General features: G+C 40.7%; 1 protein-coding gene and 1 long non-coding RNA gene across 5 annotated transcripts in view; one reads left to right on the top strand and one right to left on the bottom strand.

The window, feature by feature from the left end:
* Positions 1–27,032, bottom strand: part of TP53I11 (tumor protein p53 inducible protein 11) — a 76,750-nt gene that overhangs the window by 46,402 nt on the left and 3,316 nt on the right. Inside the window, exon 1 of one of the 4 annotated variants that reach the window (XM_072985976.2) lies at positions 19,378–19,461. The exons of the other annotated variants lie outside the window; for them this stretch is intronic. The gene's annotated coding sequence lies outside the window, so the exon portion shown is untranslated. Of the gene's footprint in view, positions 1–19,377; positions 19,462–27,032 lie in introns of those variants that run through there. 4 annotated transcript variants of the gene reach the window in all.
* LOC140703153 (uncharacterized) overlaps positions 46–27,032 on the top strand; it is a 32,815-nt gene continuing 5,828 nt past the window's right edge. Inside the window, exons 1-2 of the long non-coding RNA XR_013543133.1 lie at positions 46–25,868; positions 26,135–26,362. This is a non-coding gene — a long non-coding RNA (uncharacterized LOC140703153). The remainder of the gene's footprint in view (positions 25,869–26,134; positions 26,363–27,032) is intronic.

Genomic DNA, 27,032 nt, shown 5'->3' on the forward strand with positions numbered 1-27,032 from the left:
CTGCAAGATCCCTACTTCCTCTCATCTTGCAGATCCCGACACAGGGAACAGTATAATTCTTGCCCAAAGTGTTCTGTCACCTGAGGAAAATGCCTCTAATAGCAGGGTCAGCTCTGCTTTACATTTTTGTGCAGCTCAGCACTGGATGGTAGAACAAGACAGAATATTATATTGTGAATATTGAACTGTGGCTATTCCACCACCTAATCAGAATTGGACCAGGCAGTGGTACTTCCAGTTGCAGTGAGAACAGAAATCTATACTCAGAATGAACGCCTGATTTCGTATTCAGTTACTGTATGCATCAGCATGCACATTTTTATAGGAAATCCCAGTGAAGAAAAGGGAATTTAAAACTCCCCATTAGTATACAGTGGGGTCTTGATTTAAGAACGGCTTGAGTTAAGAACATTTTGACTTAAGAACCGCTCTCATAGGAAAATATTGACTTGACTTAAGTACTTAATTTTGAGTTAAGAACTGAAAAAAACCCACGTGGGAGGCAGGGAATGTGCAAAATTTGCACTTTCAGCTAACTGTTGGCCAGTGAAAAGGGTGCCTGTCGGCTTCCTCACTCCTCCCAGCGTTTAGAGAGTGGATTGGGAGACAGTCTTCAGACTGCCTGGTACTGTACTGCCTGGACTGTATTTTCCCTGCCTTCCCTGAACCTTTCTTGACTTAAGAAAAAAAAAGAAACAAAATATTCCCCCTCTAGTGGTCGAAGGCGGAATAGCAGGTTCCCATTAGTTTCTATGGACGGAAAAGAGCAGATATGGATCAAATGGTTTTCAATGCATTCCTATGGGAAATGCAGATTTGACTTGAGAACGTTTTGACTTGAGAACCGCCTTCCAATACGGATTAAGTTCTCAAGTCAAGACCCCACTGTATTGCACTGCACAGTAGGAGAAATGGTCTGCCACACCAAAATGACTACTCTTGCTTTCCATACCTCCTGGTCAGGTGAAAGAACTATGACTAGACACCAATCTGGATGGAGCACAAAAAGATATTTAAACAGCCTTCAAATCAAGCATAGATTTTTACAACAGAACCAGGTAAACATTTCGATGACTTGGTCTCCTTGATGCTACCCCATGCTACCAGATCTCCTCACACATTCTGCCATCAACATTTGCCCTCCACAGCATGTTGAGTACCTTGGCCCCTGATACAGAATCTTGAGGTGCAGCTGAGTGTCAGCATTCTGAGGTGAGATGGGCTACCAAGACGTTTGACAGTCTGTCAGGGAACAAAGGAAGCAGATACCCCCTACCAACATGTGTTGGTAGTAGAAACTGCCAGCCTCCCTGAACATCTGTTTTAAAACTTTTGTGCTAAGAATCCTCACTTTTTCAGATAAAAAAATAGTTTCTGCCCTTCATATAAAAATGAAGCATCTCAATTATTTTATTAGGCTCCTTAGGTATCTGCTATAATTAAACATAACGCCCACACTGTTACATGACTGGTAACTGTTCCCTGTGATGAAGCAAGAAAAGCCTTCCAAATATGCAGAAAGTGTCTGTGTTCTATCTTGAAAAGAATAAATGAAAAATGGTAAATAATTTGCTGTCCTTTTCTTATGGGTCACATTTCCTGCTTCATGCCAAACGAGCACATCATGCTACATACTCTTTGTGGTGTCTCATCCATACAAACACTTGTTCAAATAGTGAAAGATATACAAATCTTTGTTGAGAATTTCCATGCACTTTACGACACTTCTCTGAGTGACAGGAGACTTTTCCCAGACTCAGCCTGTAATTAAAGTGAAATTCAAAATGTAGTCTTGGTAATTTCTTTATTAGGCCACTAAAACATGACTCAGAAAGACAGCTTTTGATTCCTCAGGGCTCTTCATTAGGTGGGATACAGTCAGAGAAATGAACAGGAATGTACAAAAATTGTGCTGGGGAGATGCTGAAGCCACAGGATTTGAAGCTGAGATTAAAGATCCAACATGGAAATGACAGACTTGAAAAAAGAAATTGAGGTGTGATGATAAAATGAATTGTTTTTCTCTATTTCCAAAGACAATGGATCATGAGAAGCTATGGATTGCTCTGAAAGAAATGGTGTGCATCAGCACTTGATTGTCCTGATATAACCTGTATTGTGGACAAGAAGCTATTGACAGGACAGAATATGGAGATATAGAATGATTTTCCATAGGCAAAAGTATTTGTGGATAACCCAAATTAACAGAAAGACAAATGAGCAAGATCTGGAAACAAAAATGATGACACAGAGCCTGTCATATTCTAGGCACATAATGAGAAGGCAGGATTTGCTGGAAAAGACAACAATCTAGAAAAAGTTGAAGGCAGCAGGAAAAGAAAAAGACCTAATATGAATGTTACTGACTCCATAAAGGAGATTATAGTCTTGAGTTTGCAAGAAGTGAGTAGGGCTGTTGAGGACAGGACATTTTGGGGGCCACCATAAGTTACAGGTGACTTGACAGCAAACAACAACTGTGCCAAAATGCACAGTTCCTTTGGGGGCAAGTCACTCTACCTCTAACCCCCCCTGAGGTTCTAATATTTATTTATTTTATAAATTTGTGTAGTTGGGCTTTACTCTGAGTGGTTAACAAACAGAATAAAAAAACAAAGACAATAAGTAAAAAAATCATAAACCCTATCCACTTCACACCTATATTAAACATCAATAAGTAAAACATATACCATGAATCCACAATCCCAAAGGATGCCAGAAACAAAACTGTAGTTTGTGGTTACCTTCATCTTGTCTTTCAGAGTTGAGAGGCACCTTCTTACCTGATGGTGGTTACTGCTGTGTTGGCTTTCCCCATTCCCTTGACAATCGGACAAAGCTATATCCCTCTACTGCCAGTATATAAAATGTTGCCACCGCAGGATAATCCTTTTCCCCTGCTTTCCCTGAACCTGTTTCAACACCCAGAAGTCCTAAAATGGTTTAGATTTTAAATTTATAATGGGCTTATATACTTCAAATTTGTGTACTTTTAACTTACAACATACATAATATATTTTAGCAATTAGCAAACAACACTTGTTCATGTCTAATATTCTTCTTTCTTTCTGTCTCTTTCATACAGATCCAGCCATCCAACCACATCAGCCTCATAGGCATTTCCACACCCTCACTCATAAAGCATATTACTTCTCTAGACACATGGGACTGGGTCCAAATCACACTTTAAAGAACTCCATTATAAAGTTTCCCATCCCTACACCCTATTCCTTTCACATTCCATGGCTGGGCAATCAGACTTGCAAATAAAACTCACATTTACCTCCTACTGACCAATCACAAAACAAAAGCAAGCTGATTTGCTTCTTTTACTCTTAATAGGCTCTCCCTGTAATGACATACAACTATGATATAATTTTGTGCTGAACTGCTCAGACTCAGCTATTTCATAGACTCTGTGAATATACTTGTAATCTGTCCCACTGGGATGTTCTACAGTTCTTGCATTCTGTGGAAGAAATAACAGAGCATCAAGAGACACGACTTGCAGTTCTCTAATTTAGCAGTTTCAGTCTTAACTTTTTATTTACAAGAAGCACATAATCTCTCTTCCATTTCACTCTTTGATAATACAGCTGTTTTTAGTTTAACATTAACTGTCTCAATCCACCAGAACAGAGTCGCTGAAGTGACAATGACTCAAAGACCCATGGTCTTCAGACTCAGAAACCTACTCCAAGCCAGTGAATTTTAATAAATGATCAGGATGTTGCATGGGTCAAAAGGTCAAAGGGAACCATTGTCTCACTAGCTCCCATTAGGCTGGGCTGGGTTCCTCATACAGGTATGACACAAAATCATTGCAGCACAACTATAATCATGGTCTCCTTTCCCCAGAGCACTCTGAAGACAGAGATATAACAATGATTCAGATGTCCCAAATACTGTCTGAAAGGGCTAAGCTTATTTGCTGCTCCAAAGGACAAGTTTAAATGAAATTAAAATCAGAGTTTTAAAAATTGGAAGCTACTTTAAGTACTAGATTGTGCTATGAAAGAGTTGGCACCTTCTAGGTGGGCCACACTAGAACCTCCCCCCCCCCCCCGCCACATTCATCAATGGCCATACAGCCACCAAAACTTTACAAATACAGTGGGGTCTTGACTTGAGAACTTAATCCGTATTGGACGGCGGTTCTCAAGTCAAAAAGTTTGCAGGTCAAATCTGCATTTCCCATAGGAATGCATTGAAAACCATTTGATCCGTATCTGCTCTTTTCCGTCCATAGAAACTAATGGGAAGCTGCTATTCCGCCTTCGATCACTAGAGGGGGATATTTTGTTTCTTTTTTTCTTAGGTCAAGAAAGGTTCAGGGAAGGCAGGGAAAATACAGTCCAGGAAGTACAGTACCAGGCAGTCCAAAGACTGTCTCCCAATCCACTCTCTAAACACTGGGAGGAGTGAGGAAGCAGACAGGCACCCTTTTCACTGGCCAACAGTTAACTGAAAGTTCAAATTTTGCACTTTCCCTGCCTCCCACATGGGTTTTTTTCAGTTTGAAACTCAAATCTAAGTATGTAAGTCAAGTCAATATTTTCCTATGAGAGTGGTTTGTTAAGTCAAAATGTTCTTAACTCAGGCCGTTCTTAAGTCAAGACCCCACTGTAATTTTCTCTCTAGGCAGCCTTTTTCAGTAACTGCCTGTTTAAGAGAGTGTTCTTAAAATGAGGCTGCTGCGTTTTTTTTAATGTATTTATTACTTATCTATATATGCATTTTCAGAATGGTTTGAAACTCTTTTAAGTTTGCCATCAGTTTAATTTTTAAAAAATATATAATAATCTTACTGTTTTTAAGCTTTTAAATATTGTTTATATTAATACTGAAAGCTGTTTTGGGCACTCTTGAGGAGAAAGGTGGGGTATTTATATTCAATAAATATACAGCCGGTGGTGCAGTGGTTAAGAGGAGGGATTAAATGATTCATGCAGCACCTCTCAGCACTGCAGGAGTGCACAACTGGCTACAGCTTATCCACTGCACCACTGGCTACAGACAGTTTCTCAACTGGCACTTCAGACAAGACAATTAAAACATTTTGTTAAAATTTAATCTAAGTGATGCAGTGCATCAGCAATGATTTAGCACACTAAAAAAAATCACCACCCTTGTCCCTCCACTGAGGAGCAGGAAAAGTGTTCAATATGCCAAAATCCTGAAGTGGTTTGCTTATTAAATCACTTCACAATATTGGTAATTGACTGTGGAGCGAGCTGAACGAAAAAAGGTCCCTTGAAGTCCTTATATTATTTGGCTGTGAAGATTGCACCAAACAGTTGGGGGGAAAACGTTTGGCATTAATGGGTAGCATATTGGCTGCATGCAGTCTCCCACAACCCTATCATTTTTATTCAACATCCTACCATCCCATCATATATTTCTACCCCCAGAATCATATCTCTATTTCCAGCTTCACTTCCAGAAGACACTCTGCAGTTAAGCCTCTGCTCATGACCTGAGTTCGATCCTAAAGGGCTCAGGTAGCCAACTTAACCTTAGACTTCCACCTTCCCAGGTGAGTAAAATGAGTAGCCAGCTTACTGGGAGGCAAAGTGTTGCATAAGTATGTTGTAAACTGTCAGAGAGTGCTCTAGTGCTATAGGGTATTATATGAGTCAAAACAAAAGAGTAATAAAAGGAGCTATGTTTTTTCAATATGACATGTAGCTTCCTTTCATCATATTTTATGATGATTTTTTAAAAAAGCACAGAACAGGCAGCAAGCATGTGTTCTGGCTAAAAGTGTATTGTGTCAAAGGACTTTCATTGCCACAACACATCAGGGAAAAAAGCATTTGCAAGAAATGGAATCTTGTTTGGAACCTTGGCAAGACAGAACCATCACAGAGTCCCACAGAAACCCGAACGCATCCAATTCCTGCACACTCTGTTATTGCCTGACAATGCAGAGGAGGCAATTGTCTCATTTTACACTTTAATCTGTAGTCATGCCTATCTCTACCCTTTTGTAAGACCTGCACTTTTGCTCATATACTTTTATCACCTTATACTAGCAGTATCAGCAATGAGAACAATTGCCTGCTTTTATTTAACACAGAAACCACCACAGATCAAACAGTAATTTCCCCTATTGGTGGTTCAGGAAAGACATTCTTATTAGCTTCTGATTGCCCTGAGTTATATGACTTTAAAGGAGGGAGAGCTTTATTGTTGTTTAGTTGTTAAGTCGTGTCCCACTCTTCATGACCCCATTTACCAGAGCACACCAGGCCCTCCTGTCCTTCACTGCCTCCCAGAGTTTGGTCAAATTCATGTTGGTACTGTCCAACCATCTCGTTCTCTATCGTCCCCCTTCTCTTCTTGCCTTCACATTTTCCCAACATTAGGGTCTTTTCCAGGGAGCCTTCTCTTCTCATGAGATGACCAAAGTATTGGAGCCTCAGCTTCAGGATCTGTCCTTCCAGTGAGCACTCAGGGTTGATTTCCTTCAAAATGGATAGGTTTGTTCTCCTTACAGTCCAGAGGACTCCCAAGAGCCTCCTCCAGCACCACAATTCAAAAGCATCAATTCTTTGGCGGTCAGCCTTCTTTATGGTCCAGCTCTACTTCCATACATTGCTCCACACCAGGTCCACAGAAAAGCAGAGCCAAAGTATCCTGCCTAAAGATAAAAGGTTAGCTTTCTTCCCTACCAGCATATAGAACCATCTGATTGTAGTCCACATGGACTTTGGGTAACACACAATTTGCTTGGATTCTCCCCCAGGTAGCAAGAAGACTTAGCAAGAAATACTGCAGCCATTCACATAGGAAACCCACCCACCCAACCTCAGTGTAACTGCTGTGTTCCAATCTGTGCAGTTTACAGGGGGTGTGGGGGCAGCTGAGAGGTTTCTGCTTCCTGAAGCCTTCAGAAAATTATGCCCATCCAGAAGCAATTACAGTAGAATTAAAAATGGCCCCATGCAATTAGGTTTATGAAAAAGTAAGAGTACAGTCTTTGGTTCAGCTTCATAAACTCTTACTGTGCCTGCAGACACATCCCATGTGGGATTTCACCTGACTGGGCTAGCATTCGTGGTCTGGTGCAAATAAAATGGGTGGGGTGGGGTCTTCCTTGAGAGTTATGAAACCTCCTGCATTAAAAAAAATTAAGTATCATGTATTTAGGCCTGTGTATACAGCAAAGGTCAAGAACCTAACTCTCTTTATCCTCAGCACATTTTTCTTTTGTTGGTCACCTGCCAGTGGATGATCTTGGCTTCACATATAAAGAAGGGCAAAGTTACAGAAGACAACAAGTTTTAGCAAGAGTTTGGGACTTTCCTATACCAAAAAATTGTTAAGAAACAAAACCTTACAGCTCCCCTCCTACCTGCATCACCAAGGTGCCTGATGAATCCTAGGAGTCAACTATGATTTCATATAAATGCTTTAGAATCAGAGTTGAGCAGATATTTTATGAAGTATGTAAACTGGCTTCACCTTGTGGAAGACCTGACCAGTGTGCCCAAACTTAAAGTCCCCCCACCAGCAGTCACCGCAAGATAGTGCTTGCTACATAGGTGCCAAACCATGTTCACCATTCCCCTCACTCTGATCTCATGCTAAGATTTGAATGCAAGAGCCTAGGTGATTTAAGTCATGTGCCTCCTGCACTGCTGTCAAGGCACTGAACTCTCTTTCCCTCCTCCTCCTGCTCCCTCTGTAAGCAGAAACTAAGAAGACCCAGTGCAATCATCAGCCACGAGGATATACAGTAGCACAGGTCTCCAAGGTAGCCACTCAACAGCATTGCTGCTTTTATGGCTGGAAGTTTGCCAGAACTGAAACTCCTAGCTAGATTTACAATGAAAGTATAAAGGCATTTCTGCCACAACATCCAGGTGTGTAGGCAAATGAGTGCACACAGATAAAAACACAAAGAAACACACATACATCTATCTCCCTCATTCAAAATTAACTGGGAGATATTCACAATTTCCCGGCATTGTCATATCTACTTCACCTCACCTCCATGTATTCAAAATCTCCTCTTCTATTAGCCATATATTATAAATGTACCAACAGAACTCTGTTCTGGACATGACGAGTTCAGTTGAAAAAGATTGGTATATTCGTATGATGTTTCTAAAAGGCTTTTTTTTAAGGATATTTGGAGACTGCCTTTGGTGAAATTGGACTAGAAAGGAATTAAATTTTGTTTTGTATTGAAGAATCATTGAAATATGTAGCTGAGCTTCAGTTTCTCTCTTTCTCAAAAGTACTGCAAGTGTGTAAAAGCCCAATCAGGATCTCACTCCAGATAGTAGGGGATTCTTAAACTTCCCCCTACAACTGTCTTTTCCCTTTTAATTTCCACATACACACACACGTCCAAAAAAGAAACAAGTGCACACATCCAGCTGGGGATGATGGGTACTGCAGTCTGACACATTTCTACAGCACCAACTAGGAGAATGCAGTTCTTCAGCAGCATCTAAAAGTATTTGCTAATTACTGTTCTGAACAGTGCTTGCAACTCTCATATGAAAATTTAATTAACTAAAAGCGAAATCATGTATTCCACACCAAGACACAAAAGAGAGGGGAGAAATCTGTAACACTGCATCTCCTCCTTACGCCTGATTAAAGTAATTAAAGGCCTGCTCACATTTCATAAGCGAGCAGCCATAAGCTGAGAGTCCAGAAGTTTTGAAGAACAGTTATGTGCATTTTTTAAACTGCCTAACAATTTACAGATCATATGCAGTAGCCCGGTTTTCTTGGACAAGACCCAACTTTGGTTCATCACAGGATTTTGTTTGGAGATAAAACTATTTTTAATGTGGTTTATATGTGTAAGCATAAAAAGTTCTGCATGCATAAAAATGAAATGATTAAGGAATATTCAGTTTCAGATTAAACATTTTAAAAGAATTCACCAGGTTGGGAAGAAGCAGGGGAAAGAAATGAAGCTATCAGATTGATTTAAATCTCTTATCCGGTAGCAACTCTGTCTTTGATATACTTTGATATGGTCAGTGGTGTCAGATACAGTCCTTCAATCTTCTGTATGACCCTACAGACCATGGCTCAAAGCAAAAACAAATAAGGATAATAGCAACAAAATCCTGACATGTTTCATACAGCCTTCAAAGGAACATTAGAGTTTCTGCATAAAATGAAACCTGTTTCAAGGACCATTTGCTCATTTTTTTTACCCAGAACTGAACTGGGAAATGAGAAATGCTTATATGGCTTTTCCTCTCTCCAGAGACTACATAGCCTATTATCCAGCCAGCATGTTTCCTGCCTCTCAAATTGTGGAGTTGCCTCGCGTCTCTAGAATACCATTTTAGTTTCTATGGCAACAAGATTATTCCAGATGACTTATAAAGCTAGGTGTAGAATTCCTTTGCTTGAATAAAGCAAAGGAAGGAAGGAAGGAAGGAAGGAAGGAAGGAAGGAAGGAAGGAAGGAAGGAAGGAAGGAAGGAAGGAAGGAAGGAAGGAAGGAAGGAAGGATCACAAGTGGGAGTTGTAATCTTCGGGGTGCCACAAAGTATGGGTTCATAAGGGAGCTATATCTGAGGGTAATCTGAGAGGAACAGGAAAAAAATCTAAGGCACTTAAAGAAGTGTTTAACAATTTGAGGTGATTTAGAAGAGAGGACTAAGAATTCTGTTGTTTCAGAAATATATTAGGGTGAGTTTTTTAAGATAAAATATGGAGGGCAACATAGATGCAAATAGTATTGGGGAAAAGTGGAGAGAGATCAAATAAGTACTGGTAAGAGAAGCAAAAATGGCAAGCAGATGTAGTGGTTCCTGAGAGAGAAGATTCTTTTCTGGTGGTTTAAAGAGATGTCCAAATTACAACAGAGGTGGACTGAACATCTTTCACTGAAAGTACATCCTGTGTTGTGTCCAAGTACATTGTTTAAGTGAGCAATTAATACTAAACAAGCTCACTGTCACTGTCATCCATTATTATCATCCCTGTTACCACTGAACACGTCTAAACCACTCAAAGTGCTCCATCTAATGTACAGACATTAAAAGGGAAAAGGGATGTATTTTTGTTTGCTTTGTGAAGTCTGGGCACACAGCTTTTGATGTAGCGAACTGATATTACCAGGGGATTCAGAGGGAGGCATTTGTTTCTTTTAAAGTCCATTATCTTGGAGATACTTTGTGTTCTTCAGTTCTACTTGCTCCTGACATTGTGCAAGTCCAGACTGATGGTCTCATGGCAACACCGACTTTCTCCTACAAACTTAAAAAGTTTTATCTACACTGACATGTACGACCTTGTGATCTATCATTATTTTATATCTTTTTTCTCTTATAGATAGATCAACATAAAACTGAATTAAATTTCTCGGGTGCTTTCAGTCCCTTTAGCTGGTGATTGACAGCACAAGTTCTAGAATCATTGATGTGAAGAGTGCTGAAATAACTTCCTGTGACCATCAATTTAATCAATTACCATCTTACAAACAAACAAACAAACAAACAAACAAACAGTCAAACCAAAATGTTCAAACTGTGTGGCAGATATTTTCGGTCCCACAAAAGTAGTTAGTTACTACTATACTGCTATTTTTTAAAAAATAACTACTTACTTTCCCTGTGTGTGCCCCTGGCTCTGGCAGCGGCAGGGCCAGGGTTCAAAGTGAATCCAGTAACCAATTCCATAAGTTCCAGACTGCTGACATGAAAGGACAAAAAGTTTATTGCTTGCTGACTTGGAGATACAGAGGTAGAAGTTATGTTCCCCTACTCCCAGGTAGGCAGTCAGCTGAGAGGCTCAGTTCCCCTCAGACACAGTCTCTCCTGCCCATCCCACTAGTTAAGTCCACTGAAGAAAGCGGAGAGACCCAGCTCACAAGTCCAAGCAGCTGGGGTGCTCCAATATTCCGCTTATCTCCTCTCAGGGATGGCTGGTAAAGGTGGCTGTGCAGGATCTGCTGGGCACTCTCTGATCCCCTCCTAAAGCCACCAACACTTCTTGTTCTGGTGCTTGCAACAACAACAACAACAACAAGAGGGGGCTGGGTCAGAGTCAGGGAAGCAGGACCTGTTGGCTTCCTGCATCTCCAGGAAGACGCTAGCTGAGGTGGGGACACTAGCAGGGCCAATATGAGAGCACCACCAGCTCACCCTCACCCTTGAGTTAAGATGCAACCACCACCGCTGCTGCTGCTAGTATTGCCCGCACCACACTCCCTGGCTACAACCCACTGGAGAAGCAAACCCTGTGGAGAAGGAAAGGCCTTCTCATTATAGATGACTACAAAGGAAGTCATGATGCATTTTAAAACAGTGTGCATTAGTCTCCATTTTAAAGCACAGTAAGGATTCCATCATGCGTAGAGAGCTGTCTTGGGTCTTTTTAAAGAGAAAGACAGGGTCAAAACAAACAAACAAACAAACAAAATTCTTAGGGGTGCATGGGCTGCCTTCCTGCTCCTCTTCCCCTCCCCTCCCCACAGCCCAAGTCCAAGCCATCAGGGGCTGGGGCTGTCAACAGTGTGTACCTCGAGCAGCTCCATGGCCACTTCATGGCAGCACCCTCGGGGCTTCTCCCACCCAACCCACACATTGCAGCACTGAGCCAGCCCTACGTTACTTGCCTTGCCCTGGGTGCTGGTATCCCACACTACACCACTGCGCTCATGAGGAAGAGCCAGCACTGCCAATAGCTGCAGACAGCCCGCTTTTTGACTGCTTCCACTTATTTATATGGGGTGAGAATACTGGGATTATCCATTTATTTACTTAATTTATATCTCAACTTCTCCCAAGGCAACATACAACAGCTAAAAAGTACATACAGTTAAAATCACAATTGATTAACTAAGTAATACTAACATACAGTCAAACAATGTTTAAATGTTGCTAGCCAAAATAAACAAAAAATAAACCAATATTAAATATGTGACATGCCCTGCTATGAACTTCAATCCTGCCAGGGTTCTCATAGATCAATGGCTGCTTTACAAAAGGAGGTTTTTACCTGTGGAAGGCAGCCTATAAGATGGAGGCCAACATTGCTTTGTATGGAGGGAAATCCATAGGCTGAAGCAGCCACTGAAACCCATTCACTATAGGAGGGTACAATGTGGGAGTGGCTTTGTGATAGGGTGGTGTTTTGCCTCCTACTGCACATGTTGAATGAACTTGGCTCACCCTTGATTCAGAAAAAATTCAAATTTCAAAGGCCTCCCCTCAGTTCTCTCCTGACCTTGAAGCCTCCAGACCAATAAGAGGTCAAAATTTTACAATGGCCACATGACCCCAAATCAGCACTCAGCAAAGAAATGACTTCCAACGACCTCTCTTCATTAATTCAGAGATGCTCAGGCACATGTATCAGCATATCTAACAAGGACAGAACTAAAACTACAAAAAACCCCACATGCTACAGTCAGACCAATCTACAGCTGAATCAGAGGGGGCAGGAGACTATGGCAACAGCACTTCTCCTGAGGACCTGAACCCTATATCACACTGATGATGCCCTTGGTGTACAGAGAGGGTCACACTGGAGGAAGCTAGCCTTCAGAGAACTGTACAGCTATTTCACATCTGAAAAACAAGCCCTGACACTTTGAATTGCACTTAGAAGTGCCAACATTCATCAAAGTAAAACAAAATACTGAAAAAAAAGACAAAACAAAAAGAAGCCAACATGAGGGACATAATAGTGCCTAGTCATACAGTAAGGCTTGAAGGGAGGCAGAGAAGAAAATGTGAAAGCTACTTAGAATGCTTTCTGAATTTTTCCAGTAATCTTATTTACTTTTCATATCAAAACACTGTTGGTTGAAAGAGTAGAACAGATATGCACCTGTGGCAAGAGTTTGCCTTTCTAAGAGTTCAAAATAGTATATTTTAAAAGAAACTCGTTGTGTTATTCATTACTTTTCAGATTGCTCTAATTGTTCAAGTCATTTGTTGCACTGCACATTATTAATATACTGGGCAAAATTTTGTTAGTTAGCACAGTAAATTGCACTCAGGTAGGCCCAGTGAATCAATAGAAATTTGGTGAGTCAACTCCTCTGTATGTTCTATTGATTTAAATGGGCCTACTCTAACTACATTTTACTTTAGGATAGTAATTCACAACTACGATAGGAATTTATGGGGGAATTAAATTAATTTAATGGGCCTATGTCTAGTGCAACTCACTGAGCCATGCAACAGGATTTTGTGGTGTTCTTACCAGAAGCTCAGAAGAATGAAGGGTTATACAGTGGTGCCTCGCATAGTGATCATTCCATTTAACGAAGAAATCGCTTTGCGACAATGTTTTTGCGATCGCAAAAGTGATTGCTTTGCGATGTTCCCTATGGGGAAAATTCGCTTTGCAATGATCGCAGGGAAGCGATCATCGCAAAGCCCCCATTTTCGCACAGCTGATCGGCGGTTCCAAAATGGCCGCTGGGTAAACAAAATGGCCACCCACTGTGTTGCCTCACTTTTGAGGCACCGAAAATGGCCGCCCCTATGGAGGATTTTCGCTTAAGATTAGATTTTAAGCCCATAGGAATGCATTAATGGCATTTTAATGCGTTTCTATGGGCTTTTTAATATCGCTTAGCGATGAAATCGCTTAGCAGCGATTTTTGATGCACGGATTGACATCGCTAAGCAAGGCACCACTGTACTCTTTGGTGGCCAATTCTGATACTGAATCTTTGAAATATTTGTAAAAATATAAAATGCAACACCAAAGAACATTTCCCTTGTCATTAAGGGTTTGCTGATAAGGCAATGACATATAACCTGAAAAACTCATATCAAAATGCATCTAAAATCTTTTTATAAACCCCTCTGAAGTCTAAATAAAGCCACTAGTTGTAATCTGTTCACCACAAATAAGGAAGATGTTACTAAAAAGTAACATTGTAGCTACTAGTTACTATGACTAGTTACCTAGATGTACCCAGTTACAGATAACATCCCTCATAAAGACTCAAGCTTTGATTCTTATCCAAACAAAACTTCGTCCAAGCTGTAGTTCAATAAGGAAGGTAAGGATTTCAAAGAGATTCAACACCCTTACCAAAATACAGCTCCCAACATTCATTGAGGTAATCCACATGCCCTAAATCCTATTTTTAAAAGAAGCAGAACGTTGTAAATTATTATCTGGTGCCAACAGGAAGAAATAGCCACTGAAATTTCCAAACAAAGTTTCACTTCATCTGACCATGTCGAGCTGAAGCAAGAGGCATACTGCAAAAGCCAAATCAAACAGAACTATTTATGCCAAGACTTGGAGCATAGCTGTGGCCCAAGAATGAGAGAACACAAGCCCTCTAAGTTTCAATTATCAGAAACATGCATCTCACATTAGGGCAGAATTCCCCCAAATGAACCAGACTGATGCTGTGTCCTTTCCCTTTTTCTAATCTTCAAGTTTTTGCCAGTGTTTCTCTGTTGTTTGAACGTTACAGAGCCATAAGGAACTGTATTTATCCTTCTTTTCTAACTTCACGCCCATTTGAACAGTCAACAAAGTAAGCAAAAACTTAAAACAATATTATTTAATAATACTATTTGCCAAATCTCATTTATAGAATCATAGAATAATGAATTTGCAAGGGAGCTACAAGGACACTGAGTGCAATGCCCTGCTCAATGCAGGAATATAAATCAAAGGACACCTTTGAACATTCATTCCAATGTAATGTTCAACTGCTGTATGTTCAATGATCAGTCACTCACAACACAAGGGTTGTCTCCTACATACTTGTACCAGCCCTATAGTGATAATTACACATATCTGAGGTAATCATTATGTCCCTAGGCTTTTCATATTAAAGGGATTGGTCTTAGACTAAAGAGATCTAGATTTTCAGATTCATTTCCAGGTTTTTGTGATAAGAAGGACTGCTTTGTTGTTATTTTTAATTGAACAATTTGGGTTTTGGCATAGTGCAGGGCAGTGGCCAGTCTTCTGGAGTAAGGGATAGTCAATGTAAGCATGTCTCACTTTGCAGTGAGTTAGTCTAATGAGCAAGCCTTCTTCATAGCAGTGTAGACCTGAGATAGTTCCTTGGATAGGAGTGCCTTTGAACTCCAGATTGCAGTAGTTCTCAACCTTGGATCCCCAGGTTTTCTTGGACAAAAACTCCCAGAAGTCTTCACCGCTAGTTGTGCTGGCCGGAATTATTGGGAGTTGTCATTCAAGAACATCTGGGAACCCAAGGTGGTGAACCACTGTCATATTGCTTACTTTTCCAACAAATATAACATGACTGTATTGCTTACTTCTAGAAATCAAGAAGCACAGAAGCATAAGCTGTGTCCTTTATAAAGTTTGATTTTAGCCTGGTTTTGAAATGTTGTCTTTCAGGTAGGAATACAGAAGTGTTCATGATTTCCTGTGTGAGGTGGGAAAGCAATTCCCTCCTCCCCTTACTGCAATTCAAAGAGCACAGCAGCCTAAGTCAGCCAAGTCATTTGAGCACATAAGGCTGAAGATACCACAAGCAGCTCTCCTCAACCCTGGTAGCAGAAATACTCTACAGTGTTTAAAAAAATTAAACAACTAATTATTCTCTGCCCTTTCATTACATCCCAAAGCAGTTGCAATGCCTTGCTTGAAAATAGGGATAGCCTTGATAGAACTCACGACACAACTGCATCTATTCTACTGCATTGCTGTGGATGGAAATTTAATCTCTTTGAACCTAGTGGTTCCTGAACAGTCCATTGGATGTGCATTACTGGCAAACAGATTCCAAATATTCAAATGGAAGCTACAGAAATTGCCCCTACCATCAATATTTCATTTATGTACCCATCTACAGCCCATCCCAGTGAGGTGTACTGGATAGACTGATAGACTGGGACTCTGGAGAACAGGGTTCAAATCCCCACTCAGCCATGGAAACTGACTGGGAGAGTGGAACTGGTAAAAACACTACTTAAATATTTCACTTATCTTTAAAGCCCTATTAGGGTCAGTTCCAACTTGACAAGACAGAACACACACACAATCCATCTAAAATATCATTCAGCTGCTTGACAGGAACCAGAATGCATAAAGGGGCATAATCAACCTGCCTTACAGGTATCTTAAATTCCCCACATCTTTAGCATGCAGTTCCAAGGAGACACAGAGGTGAATTACCCCTGCACAGGAACTAATTGTTCAGCAACTAGGATAACACTAAAAAGTGAAATAAAGTGTTTCTGGTGGAGGCACAGTCAGAGAACTACAGACTGGAAAAAAATATACCTAAAGGCAATGACAGTTCACTGATTCAGCTCTTGCTCAGAGACCAACATTCCCAGAAGCAGGCACACGAGTACAACTGTCTGGAGACTTGAGAACTTCCTTGAAGACACATTATTCTCTAGCTGGCCAAATGTCATTAGGCTGTGTTTGTAGAATTTCACAGCTTTACAGTATATATAAAAAAGTGTGTGACTGTGAAAATTGAATGCTCTGTTGACAGCCACTGGAACAAAGCTAGTACATACTCGCATAAGGCCTTGTCTCTCCTGATGGGGGTTTCACAGCTTATGACCTCTTTTCCTCTTTAGTAAAATGAAGAATTTCATCAGATTTGCAACAGAAGACATCTCTGAGCAGAACTCATAGCTTTGTACTGTACCTTACATGTAAAACCAAACTGTCAGTGATGAAAATCCGTAACAAATATCGATAAACCAGTATTGCAGGCTGACACCTACGGAATGCTGCTGGTGACTATTCCTGCTTGAAGACACACTGCAGTATGTATGTACATAAGAGACAGTGGGGAGAAGAACAATAGAGAATGCCCCACAACAGAGAGAAATCCACTGACAGAAAGAATGTTTCCATTTGCGCCTTCGCACATAGGTACAGCTCATAAGCCAATAACAATGTACAGCATTTTTTTATGCCAACACTGTGCAAACATCAGGCTTGCTTACAGAGGTTTTTCTGTTAAAAAAAAACAAGATTAGAAAATCCACTTGGTTCATGGAGCAAACAACAAACTAACAATGAAACAATTGTGAGCCCAGGAATTTGAAATATGACAACCAAATGAAGTTTTCAAAGTGGTGGACACATTAGTCTATGCAAGCATATCAACAAGAAGCACAAAGCAAAATGAAAGCAAAATTTTTAAAAAAAATTAAAAAACAACACAGACACTGTGGCACCTTAAAGATTAGCTGCTACATTTTAATGTGAGCTTTTATGGAACAAGCCCACTTCTTCAGACATAAGAGTGAATGAAGGTCACAGTCCTTCTGCACAACGTCCAAACTGACCATCTACAGGTTTCTTCATACTGGCAATAACAACAGCCCTACTATTGGGCAGAGTATGAACATGCCACTTCCCCTGCCCTGGAACACAATTCTTGCCATTCTGAAGCATTGCTCTATGCCAGTCTCTCAAGCCAGGGGTTCTGTTAATGCCTGGTTCTATCTGGATTCTAATCCACAGAGCAGACCTAATATAGAGCCAATTATACTCTTGACTGCAACCATTTTCCTCATCTTTCTTCTCGAAGTGCAACTACAGTGGCTACTTTTTATGGATGGTGCATCTCTACCTAATCTCTTCTGGGTTAATGCTAGAATATGGAAGATGCTGCTACTGGGGAGGTGGGCAAATGGGTGGTTGGGCAGGCAGAATTTATCTTCCTTTCTCAGGCAATAAGATACCTGTGGTCACCCTGTTGGGCAATATTATTCAGGAGAAAACAGTAATTTTTCTGTTGCTCTTGTTAAAGAAAATCATTGCTGAGCCAATGCAGATCTCCCCAAGATCTGCCAGGGAGATCCTGACCCACTTTCTCTCTTTGGAAACAAAAAAACATTCAATATACCAGGGCTGATGTTGGGAAGTAGAGTACATTATGAAATATAATAGATTTCATCCACCCACCCCCACCAGACTAATCTGATCCAATAACTTTAAGGCATTTTTATTGACCATATGCAACCCTGAGATCTATTACTATAGGGTTGGTTAAAAATACTAAACATAAATCTATGGGCTCAAGTTTATCCGATCGGTGACTCCAAAGTCATTCATGACTCAGTTATTTTTATCAAACAAGAAGCCACGATGTAAGATTTGTGGGCCACAAACAGCCCTGGTCCAATGAGTGTCTCTTAATTTAATTAAATGTGTATTCTGCTCACCATTTGTTGATAGTTATTTTGTTTCAGAAAAACTAAGTACTAAAAAAAGAACTTCCTGTTAAACCATTTAGAGGAAGTCTTGGAAAGTACAACCTTCTGTTAATATGAATATTTCGTATGGCTTGTCTGGGGTCTCCACTCTAGCTCTAAATTTAAAAAATGCGAAAGAACTGTTTCTAAAAACAACATTTCCATGATACCAAAAAAAAAAAAATCACCACACCTTTCGGCTTGGTTTTACATCCCAGATACACTGTAAATACTCACTTCTATTCTATGCTTTTCCCCATATGGAGTTATCTGCACTAAGGAAGTGTCTGAAATATGCCAGCTGCTTCCAGCTGAAGCCTCCCATCACAGGAACAGAGAACACATTTCTAAGGAAGCCTCAGAGAGGTTTGCAAGGAGAATCGTGTCAGAAACTGTGTTTTAACCCATGTACTGAGTGTCCCTGTGGTGCAATAACTGGGCCAGAGTTGGTCCAGAGCTCAAGGTCACCTAGTAAGCTTAACAGCCAGCTAAGGTCTTGAACCTACAATTGCCTCCACTTATCCTGCTTGTTCACAACAAACTGGAAACAGATGATGGGATATCTCTTGTTTGTTGCCTTAAGTTCCTTAGAGGAAATGAAGGAAACAGATCCAAAAGGAAAAAACAAGTTAAGGGGGAAAGGTCAAGAGCAGAGCAACAAAAAATTGTAGGAGAGTCTTGAACAGCCAACAGATCTGTTATCAGAGAAATGTGAGAACTGCTCTCATATGGTTCTGCTAATAGACGAACAGGCAACATATGTAAACAGATAGAACCAAACTAGCCCTATCTACCACATCAATGTGGAAAAAGAAGGGAGACCCCTGTGTTCAAGTGTAGTCATAATGGAGTGCTAATCAAGTGTAGTGTCTCCTCCAGTGCATACTAGAACTTCTGTTTTGTGCAGTAGTGGTTCCATGCAAGTTAACTCCACTGTTGACAAAGCTCAGCAACTGCAGCAAATAAATCCACTGCCCCAACTCAAACACAAAGACCTCCAGGGACCCCACTCCCATATTCACTCTCTTGCTCTATATGCACTCATCCTTAGTGTTCAGTGAAACAAATAAACCCACTTCCCTCTTATGTCAAATGATGCAAATGATTGTCCTTCTACAGCAAGGGAAGGCAACTGTACCCATCCATATGTTTTTGTTGATCTGCCTTAGCAGCAGAGGCTAAGCTTCTCCCTCCCCCCCCCTCCAAAGGAAACCCACCTCTTTCTAGTTTTCTAAGTCAGGGTCCCAATGGAGGTGACACTTGTGAGTGTTGGACTTGCATTTGGATTCAAATCTCCACTTGGCCACGGAACTTGGCTTCAGGTAGTTGCACACTCTCCTCCCAAACTATTGTTGCCAGCATACAAGTGGGGGGAAAGAGAATCATGTATGCTACTTCAACCTCCTTGGAAGAAAAGTAGGATAGATAAAGATAACAAATAAGAAAATAAAGTTACTTGGTTGAACTACAGCTCCAAAAATCCCCTAGCCAGGGTAGCCACCGACAAAGCCAGTTATGAGATTTTGGCAATTTAGCTGAAAAGAGTCAAGTTCCCAAGCTCTGGTGTCACCTCTTTCCACACAAGTGTCATGAAAGCAAGACCATGGGGAGAAAGGGCCACTGACCAAGGGGGCAACCAGAGAGAAATGGGCTAGCCTAAGCCACAGGATGTTACTCACACAAATGAATGTGCAGAGGGCAAGTCCCTCAAACTTAAGTAAGTCCTTGTCTTGGTCCTGCCTCTCTCTGAATTATAGCACATGAGGACACCAGAGAGGGCTTTTTCCATGGCTATTCCCCAGCTGCAGAATTCCCTTCCAATGAAGACATGGTTGCTTCCTTCCTTGTTTATCCTTCCACTGACAAACACACTTCAGATCTAGCACTTGGCAAACAAATAATTCGATGAAAAGAAGTAGGGGGAGCAAAACAGAAAATAATATAGTTTTTTAACCTTCTTATTAGGCTTTCAATTTTTTATGTATTGATTGAATGATTAATGTGAATACAGTGGTGCCTCGCAAGACGATGTTAATTCGTTCTGCGAAAATCGCTGTTTTGCGAAAACATCGTCTTGTGAAATGCGGTTTCCCATTGGAATGCACTGAAATCCATTTAATGAGTTCCAATAGGGAAAATAGTCATCGTCTTGCGAAAATCACCCATAGACAAACCATTTTGCGAAGCGCGGATCAGCTGTCAAAATCGTTGTCTTCCGAAAAACAGTCCCGAAAACACCCATTTTGCGAAGCACGGACCTAGCTGTCAAAATTGTCGTTTTGCAAAAAACGGTACCCCCAAAAAAGTCTTGCAAAGCACGGACCAAAACATTGTCCAACAAAAATCGCCCATAGGAAAAACCATTTTGCGAAGCACTATAGCAATCGTAAAAACTCATCATCTTGCGAATAAATCGTTTTGTGAGGTAATCATCTAGCGAGGCACCACTGTATAACTGAGTAACAAACTTTTAAAATTGATATTATTTAATACTGTAACTAATTGTGCTTTTAGCTTTATCTGTTTGTTTTTTAATAATTTTGCAAGCTGCCTTGGGTTCCTGTTTCAGCAGAAAGATTGGTTATAAATTGGGGGGGGAACCTAATGCAGTATAGAGTACAGGAATTTAGGAATCCTCTTCCCCGGCTTCATTCTCACCATGGTGTGCGGGTTCCAGCTTCTAAATTTATATTGCCAAAAGTGTTTTATCTGGCAATGCAAATTACAAGCCCAGGACCCTTGATCCAGGTGGGGGAAAGAGTGGCAAGGAACATTAACATTCCCTTACTCAAATCTTAATGAGTTCTCCCACAGTTATTTTTTTTCCTTATAAAAAAAAATATAGCTGCTAACTACATCTAAAGGATTGTGTTGCTGGGCTCTTTGCCTTTCTTCTCCAAGCAGGTTTTATGTTCTGCTACCATCTGCACAGGATCTCCAAATAACATCCTTTCTGCTTTTTTTTTTTTTGATGCAGCACTGTGATATAAAATTTGATGCAACATAACATAGGTTTATATACAGTGGTGCCTCACAAGACAAATGCCTCGCAGGACAAAAAACTCGCAAGACAAATGGTTTTGGCAATGGGGTTGATGACTTGCAAGGCAAATGTTCCTATGGCCGTGCTTCGCAAGACGAATGTTTTCCAGTTTTTGTTCCTGCCTCATGTTTGCTGATTTTTAAATGTTTTTCTATGATGTTTAAAAAGTTAGTTTTTGAGTGATTTTTTAAAATCATCTGCACAATATGTATGGCTTTAAAGAGCACTTAATAAACCCTTTGTAAACCAAATTTGACTTTGTTCTGACTTTTTTTGCCCATAGGAACACATTAATTAGATTTCAATGCATTCCTATGGGAAAATGCGTTTTGCAAGACAAATTTTTCGCAAGACAACATTAACTGCGGAACGAATTAAATTTGTCTTGCAAGGCACCACTGTAATTCTAAAGTGTGTTTATATGGCAAGTAGTTCCAATGCAGGCATATGAAGTGGTTGATGAATGGAGGATGACTAGCAGACAGTGGCTGAAATCCTATTGCTTAGCAGAGCAAATTGCAGCAGAGTAGGCCCACTGAATCAATGGGGATTTGGTGAGTCCACTCCTCTTCAAGTTCCACTGATTTAAAAGGGACTACTCTAATTGGGCCTTATTATGTTGACGTAATTTGCAACTAGAGAAGGCCAATTTGAATCAATGAACTTAAAGAGGAGTTGACTCACCAGATTCCCATTGAGCCAATGGGCCTACTCTAGTGTAATTTACTATGCTAAGCAGCAAGATTTCAGACAGTGTGTATTTGCCTATGAATGAAAACTTGGCTGCAAGCTTGATCGAGGGAGTGACAGTTTGGGAACAGTGTGATGTGAGCAAAGATTAAATAAACAAGAAAGGTCGGCTGAACAGGACTGTTTGGAAAAGAGGGCACTTGGAGAGCAAAGAAATCAAAAAATGACAGCAGGGTCTCTTAAATTGGGTGGCACAGGAGCAACTGCCCAGGCCTCTACTGGAGTTTTTACAACCTTGCATGTTGCCTATAGTAAATGTGACTGGGAGAGACCTTTCTGGGCTGGGGTGACTGTCAGTCTATCCAGCAGTAAACAATCATTCCCTCCTGCCTCTGAATTCAAAGAAAGCCCCGCCTCTCTGCTTAGTACTTTCCCCCTCTCTAGAGTCTGTTGAAGCAGTCTGTTTGTTGGTTTGCTGTTGATCTTTTCACAACTGTAAGTAAAGAAAATGTTTTTTTTTTATTATTATTCTTTCTATTACTCTCTCAGTTATTGGGACTGTAATTACCAGTTAATTTTAAAGTGTGAACTATTCCGGAAAACTTGAATCTATTCTGTTCTGTGAATCTCTGCCCTTCTACTGTGTGGCTAGGATAATTTAACGAAAAATTCAAAGACTCTGCAACAGCTTCACATATGCAGGGGGCTACATCAACATTACCTCTGTTGCACTGTTGCCAATTCTCTTATAGTATCCACAAATTTGAACTCCAAAAGCCCAATTTAAAAAAAATTGCATTACAAATTCTACTGGCAGTCATTGTTTTTTTTATTTTTCTTGATGGCCATTTTCTCCCTCTCTTTTTCTTTTAAGGGACGCAGGACAGGATCCTTCTTCCCACAGTCATGGTAAAGGGACGCAGAAGCTTTAATGGGAGCTTGCCCAGATAGTTTTCAAATTTCTCTGTCCCCCATATTAAAACGTTTTCGCTCATTTCATAAATACTGCAAAGCACCAAGTCCAAAATGTGGGGACCACACCCTTCCAGGGAGGCATGAAGAAATTCCAGGGGAGGGGAGCAGTTTAGAGAACATTTAGGGAAGGGCAGCTGTGAGGACACAGGCACAGTTCAGAGTCCTAGCAATGGAAGTTAAGAGCTTAGCTGGGGACGGTGCATAAGAGTTCATAAGTCTGAGGCAAAAGGGGATGGGGAGAGAGCTCTCTCTCTCTCCAAACAGCAGACAAGCCGGTAGCAGGGAAAGACAGGCGCCAGAGCGATGTACCTTTTTTTTCTTTTTCTTTTTTTGTTGTTCCTGCTTCCTTAAGTGCAGCAGCATGAAATAAAAGACAGTCCCAAAGCTCTCCCAATGCAAAGATGGAGGAGATTAAGACAAGTTCCTTTTTAAAAACTGTAAGCCGTACAATTCCCCAGCCAGCATAGCCTGTGTAGTATTATACATACTAGGCAACGGAACAGGTAAAGGGAAGCAAGAGGCTTGCATGATAAATGAAGGAAGACAAGCAGGAAAGAGGAGTTATTTTTACCATTTTCTGGCTATCCGACACACATCACAAACATTTGATCTGGGATCCAAACAAGCAGCAAACAGCAAGAATAATTCCAAAACATAAGTTATGCAATTTAAGATTTATGTTGTGCAAACCTGACAGGATTCTGACCATTGCATAACTGATCAGATCCAGTTTTCTGATCTATAAAATTGAAGTAGAAGATTGTTTGCCAAAATAAATTGACGTAAAGTATTTACATACTAAATGCTAAGAAGCGGTCAGATATAACTTTACAATTTACGACAGCACATTGTAATACAGTAGGAACCTCCTATTTGTAGAATCAATATCTGCCAATTGTATCTGCTATTTGAAAATACTGTACTAAAAAAATCAAACCCCAGAAATATGTATTTATACATATTTCCTGGGTGTATTCACCAAAATAGCCACTAGAGGGAGCCAGAGACCACACAATGTATAGTGTTTGATACTTCTGCATTTTCCAGGATCTGCAAGAAGGGGCTTGGAACTGATTCCTTGTGGATACTGCGGTCCTACTGTATATTCTGTTTCCTTATATAATCAAGGCCATATATAATCATTTGGTTCTTCCAATATACATGCACAGAGCAAACAGTACTGCAGTAGATCTATTTACTGTATATATATATTTTATAGCAATATTTTATAGCAATCTGTCCAAAAAACAATAATGGCAGCATACAGCCATCAAGTGAGGATGTGAAAAGTTTCGCCCAAACTGATGAACTGAAACCGAGAAGAGAAGGGAATAAGTGCCCCCCCCCCAGAGAAGGGCAAGAGAATGCCACCTCCTTCTCCTATCGTATGGCCACTAGCCACAAACTGCTTTCTAAGCTCACTCAAGGTGTTGATTCTAACCTTTGAAACTCTGAATAGATTGGGGAGCAGCAGCCACTCTAGTTATAAACCTGCCTGTATGCTAAGATCTTTAGAAGAGGCCCTCTTGAAAATACCCTCACGTGCTCTGGCCCCCTAAAAAGAGGTTTTTCTTTTACATGGGTCCCACACTGTGGAATGGACTTCCACCACAGTTGGAATCTGTGTCCACTCTCACTACTCATAGGTCAAGCATCAGGTTGCACTTTTTCAGTATAGCCAGGTAAAACTATTTTGCTGTTTACAGAGCGCTGTGATAGTTTACTCTTCTTATTATTTTATTTGCTTTAAACCGACCCTGAGTATTGCTTTTCTTGTGGAAAAATCAAGTGAAAAATGTAACAGAATAAATGTTGTTGTTTAGTCGTTAAGTCATGTCCGACTCTTCGTGACCCCACGGACCAGAGCACGCTAGGCCCTCCTGTCTTCCACTGCCTCCCGGAGGTGGGTCAAAACAGAATAAATAAAACTATCCATTCTCTTGAACTGCGTTGTCCTGTTTGCACATCAGCTTTGTAGCCTAATCCAAACCCATGTGATCCCCATCTAACATAACTGAGGGTGGAACTGCGCTGTATCACACAGGACCGCTGAAGCTATGCCATTCAGTTGTCACATGCTGCTCCTCTCTGCTGCAGACACAGCACTGGTTACTGCTTATATAGGCAAGGATGACACATAATAGAGTAAGACAATAACATGAGATTCAACTTGAGCCAGGGGAAGAAAACTGGACATTTCCTGGAGCAGCCCTACACTCCTCCACCACTTCCTTGTTGTTGTTTTATTGCATTCTGCCCTATCGTTATAATTTATCTGGCCAGCTCAAAGTTTTAGCCCAGCTTTTTAACTTACGCTGTCACTCTTCCGAGAGACACATCTGTGTTGTCTCCTCCTGTCAGTTCTCTGACATGAGTTGACAGCAATTCCTGAGCCAACCTAACAATCAGGCACTACCAGAAATACAAAGGCTCACGCAAAACAAAGCCTCTGCTCTCTGTTCATCACTTGATGTCACATTTTAAGCAGCACAGCTCTTTTTGAGTGGCTCTGTGATTACTGCATACAGCATGACATCAAATTATATGTCACTTAAATGATAATCAGAACGGAATTTGTGATATTACTAATTCAAGATCAATTCAGTTGTTTGCTAAATAAATGCTTGAGCCAATAAGCCTCGCTTTGGTTTGAACATGGCAATTGTTGCTATTCATAGAGCCATGGCTAACTCCAGATGTGTTGTCTTGAGCTGTCAGTTTTCATTCTAACTCAGTGAAAGTTCACTGGCATGTCAACAAATCTACAGAACAAAGTATCTGCCTAAGCAAACCTCCTGAAACCAACCTGGAAAAAGAAGGCGCATAAACAAGTAGGCCTTGAATTCTTATCTGCTTCCCAAATAAACAGGTAGGCCTTGAACTCATATCAGCTTACCCTGTAACTGCTTAGTACAATGTGAATATTACTACCTTCTTGGACCAAGCACTATTTCTCTTCACCACATCCAGGATTGTGAATTCTTCTCCAATGAGTTCACTGTAAGTAACCTGTCTCCTTTTTGCTTCTGTTTAAAAATAATAAATAAGAATGCTATGTTTACTGCAGAACAAGGTGCCAAGTTGAGCAGATTAAGACCTATGAGGGGACAGAGCTTTGCTCACAAATCTAGGACCTTGTGTCTGGCATTAGTAAGGCAGAGTCTGCTTTTGGGGTGCTGTATAGGCCCACTTCAGGAGGCATAGTTATTGGTAGTTTGTCCTCCCTCAATAACCTGAGGTAATTATTTCATTCTGCCTAATGACAGGGCCAGCTATCCTCCTTCTACAGTATATTCCAGGGAGAGGCAACACATGGACCGACACATAGACCAAGACCGCCTTCTTTCACCTCAGGCTGATTGCCCAGTTTGCGCCTAAACCTGGATAAGAGATCCCTGAAGACCTTGATCCATACATCAGTAACCTCGAGACTTAAGTACTGTAATGCTCTCTGTGTGAGATTTCCCTTGAAGATGATGCAGAAACTATAACAGGTACAGAACGTGGCAGCCAGGTTAATATCAAGGGCTAGGAGATTTGATCATGTTTCCCCAATCCAGGCTGATCTGCAATGGCTCCCTGTTGGCAACCGTGTCAGATTTAAGGGGTTGGTTAAGCACTAAATAGTTTAGGACCCTGTTACCTATCAGAGTGACTCTCCCTGAGGGTATCTACCCATGCAACCCATTCCTCAGGCTGCATTATTGAGGGTGCCTACCCTGCACCAAATAAGGAAAAAGAGTACTAGGACTTGGGCTTTTTCTGTAGTGGCACCCTCACTGTGGAATAAACTTTTACCAAAAATTAGACAGCCCCCCCTCCCTACAGATCTTTAGAAGATCAGTAAACACCATCTTATATAAGGATGCCTTTGGCAACATCCTAGGTTAACTTTTCAGACCCACATGCTATTGCAGTTATTATTTTATTATATTATTGGACATTTTGTTTATTATGTTATGATTTATATAATTTGGTTCACCTAAGCCACCAGATGGCAATCCTCGGTTGCCTTTCTGTTTCTGGTATTATATACTCATTCTTTTACTATTTTAGTTTGTATGTCCTGCTTAGTTAATTATGTAAACCTCCCTGAGTAATGTCTCACTAAGTTGGGAGGTTTCGAGCCTCAATTCAATTAATGAATTAATATCGTTGAATTGT

Source organism: Pogona vitticeps, chromosome 1 (genome assembly GCF_051106095.1).
Source record: "Pogona vitticeps strain Pit_001003342236 chromosome 1, PviZW2.1, whole genome shotgun sequence".
NCBI classification, from domain to species: domain Eukaryota; kingdom Metazoa; phylum Chordata; class Lepidosauria; order Squamata; family Agamidae; genus Pogona; species Pogona vitticeps.